Source organism: Chiloscyllium plagiosum, unplaced genomic scaffold, assembly GCF_004010195.1.
Source record: "Chiloscyllium plagiosum isolate BGI_BamShark_2017 unplaced genomic scaffold, ASM401019v2 scaf_6058, whole genome shotgun sequence".
Taxonomy (NCBI): domain Eukaryota; kingdom Metazoa; phylum Chordata; class Chondrichthyes; order Orectolobiformes; family Hemiscylliidae; genus Chiloscyllium; species Chiloscyllium plagiosum.
Genome location: NW_025211637.1, coordinates 1 through 3,599, shown reverse-complemented (window position 1 = coordinate 3,599; position 3,599 = coordinate 1).

Sequence of the window (3,599 nt, the reverse complement as noted above, 5' to 3'; positions counted from 1 at the left end):
CAGAAAGTTCAGGAAGTGAGAAGGGCAGCAGAATTAACATAAGAATACATGGTGGTACATAGACAAGCTTCTGGCCAGAGTTTCGTCCTGTGAGGGATAGAAGTTGGGAGAAGGAGAGATCCTACACTATGAAACCAAGAGTAGAGAACACTGGTAAGAGTTTATCATGGGTTAAAAAAGAAACACAAGAGGGTGGAAAGGAGGTGAAAGGCCTCAGGTGTTTCTACTGTGGTAAAGTGGGACACGTAAAGTCACAGTGCTGGTCATTAAAGAAAGGCACTGTGGGAAAAGAAGATGTAAAAGAAGCTGAGCCAGTGGCATTAGTGAAGGTAGCAAAGGAGGCACCAAGAGGAGCCGAGGAGCTGCAGGACAGTGCACAGCCTAGGCCGGGGCTGGGTATGGAGTTCATTCCTGATCTCTACAAAGAATTCGCCTCTATGGGTAAAGTTTACTCAGAAAGGACAGGGGGAGAAGGACACAAAGTTATAATTTTGAGAGATACAGGATCTAACCAGTCGCTGATAGTAAGGGATGAGCGAATATGTACTCTTTCTGATCTGTTACCCGAGAGTGTGGTAATTTGTGGGATAGATGGACAGAAATCTCACATTCCCTTATGTAAGATCAGGTTGGAGTGCCAACTCAAGACTGGGGAAGTTTCAGTGGGAGTGATTGACAGAGTGTCAGTTCCAGGAATTCAGTTTGTTCTTGGGAATGACTTGGCAGGATCTAAGGTGGGAGTGACACCCTTTGTGGTGGAGAAGCCCAAGGAAGACCAAGAAACTGAGAAGTTAAAACAGAAGTATCCTGGTATTTTCCCAGACTGTGTGATAACCAGATCCCACTATCATAAGTCACAGCACGAAGCAAAAACTAAAGAGAAAGATGAAGGTGTTGAGGTTCAGTTAGCGGAGACCCTGTTTGATGTAAGGGTGCAGGAAAAACCTGAATAGGCAGAGGGTCAGATAGAAGAGTTTAGTCCTGAAAGGCTAAGAGACTTGCACAGAAAGGCAAGATGATAAAAGATATATATGTGGATGCGTACTCTGAAAATGAGGCAGAGAATATTCCTGAGGGCTATGACCTGAAAGACAGAATCCTAAGACGGAAATGGAGCCCATGGTGAGTTAGTGCAGAGGAGAAATGGGCCAAAGTGCACCAGATTGTGTTGTCGATAGCATACAGACAGCAAGTGTTACGGGTAGCACATGTACTACCTGTAGGAGGTCACCTCGAGGTACAAATGAATCAGTCGAGATTGTGGTGCTGGAAAAGCACAGCAGGTCAGGCAGCATTGAAGGAGCAGGAAAATCGACATTTCAGGCAAAAACCCTTCATCAGGAGCGTCGATTTTCCTGCTCCTCGGATGCTGCCTGACCTGCTGTGCTTTCCCAGCACCACACTCTCGACTCTGATCTCCAGCATCTGCAGTCCTCACTTTCACCTACAAATGAATCAGGCTAAGGTACAAAAACATTTCGTTTGGCCTGGAATGTACAAGGATGTGGTTAGCTTTTGCTGTACGTCTCATACATGCCAAATGGTAGATAAGCCAGAGGCGGAAATAAAACCAGCCCCTTTGTTGCCAATTCCCACACTTGAAGAATCTTTCACACGAGTTATAACTGATTGTGTAGGCCCCCTCCCGAGAACTAAAAGTGGGAGTCAGGACTTGTTAACCATAATGGATGTGTCTACCAGATTTCCAGAGGCAATTCCATTACAGAGTATCAAGGGAAATAGAGGTTCGATTCCCTACAGTGTGGAAACAGACCCTTCGGCACAACAAGTCCACACCGACCCTCCGAAGAGCAACCCACCCAGACCCATTCCCCAACACCTAACACTACGGGCAATTTAGCATGGCCAATTCACCTAGCCTAAACATCTTTGGACTGTGGGAGGAAACCAGAGCACACCCACGCAGACACGGGGAGAATGTGAAAACTCCACACAGACAGTTGCCTGAGGTGGGAATTGAACCCAAGTTTCTGGCGCTGTGAGGCAGCAGCGCTAACCAATGTGCCGCCCACGAGGAGTTCATAGCTTTCTTCACATGGTATGGGTGACCCAGAGAGAGTCAGTCACACCAAGGGTCAACTCTTACTGCTCGGCTATTTAAGGAGGTTATGGATAAATTAGGTATACAGCACTTTAAATCCAGTGTGTATCGTTCTGAATCCCAGGGAGCTTTAGTAAGGTGGTGTCAGACCTTGAAGGAGAAAGTGAGGTCTGCAGACGCTGGAGATCAAAGCTGAAACTTTATTGCTGGAACAGCACAGCAGGTCAGGCAGCATCTAGGGAACAGAAGATTCGACGTTTCGGGCACATGCCCTTCTTCAGGAATGAGATCTTGTTCCTGAAGAAGGGCATGTGCCCGAAACGTCGAATCTTCTGTTCCCTAGATGCTGCCTGACCTGCTGTGCTGTTCCAGCAATAAAGTTTCAGGTCAGACCTTGAAGACCATGTTGAGAGCATACTGTCAGGATTACCCGAATGATTGGGATAAAGGAATTCCATTCATGTTGTTTGCCAATAGATGTGCCCCAAATGAAATACTCAGTTCACTCCCTTTGAGTTAGTATCCAGTCAGAAAGTGAGAAGCCTTTTGAAATTAATTAAGGAAAAATGGACAGGACCAAAGTCGGAGATCTCACAATTAGATTATGTATCGGTGGTGAGTGAGAAATTAAACTGAGTAGGTGGGTTTACTAAACAGCACCTAAAGATGGCACAGCATAGAATGAAGCAGGTGGCAGATAAAATCTCTGAGACTTTGACGTTTTCCCAAGGGGATGACATGTTAGCACTGTGACCAGTGATACAAGATCTCTTCAAAGCCAGGTTTAGTGGTCCCTATCAAATTGAGAAAAAGTTGAGTCAGGTGAACTATCAAGTAAAGATGAGAGATAGGAAAGAACGGTATCAGGTATGTCATGTGAACATGCTGAAACCGTATGACACAAGAGAGAAAGAACTAGAGAAACAGGTGTTAGTTACTGACCCGCAGAGTGAGGAATCAAATCCAGATGATGCGGATTTTTGAGGTGTCTCAAAATAGATTAAGAAAATAAAGAAGTCCTTGAGGAGTGGGATAGTTTAGTAAACTACCTGTCTCAGGAGCATAAAACACAGTTGAAAGGTTTGTTGCTGCAGTATAAGGACATATGTAAGAATCAGCTGGGGAGGACTGATGCTGTTGTACAAGAAGTAGATGTAGGGAATACTGCTCCAATAAAACAACACCCCATGACTGAATCCTCAAAGTCAGACAGGTCCAGATGGAGGTGGAGGCCATGCTCGAGACGGACATCATTGAACCAAGCCAGAGTGAGTTGAGTTCGCTGATCGTCTTAGTTCCCAAACCGGACGGGACTCAGCGATTTTGCATAGAATATCAGAAGGTCAACACCATTACAAATCGGATTTCTATCCAATTCCAAGATTGGAGGACTGTATTGGGAAAGTCAGACAAGCCAGTTACATCTCCAAATTGAACTTACTGCGTGGTTACCGGCAGGTACCTTCATCAGAGATGGTGAAAGAAAGTTCAGCGTTTGTAACCCCAAATGGGCTGTATCAGTTCAAGGTGATGCCCT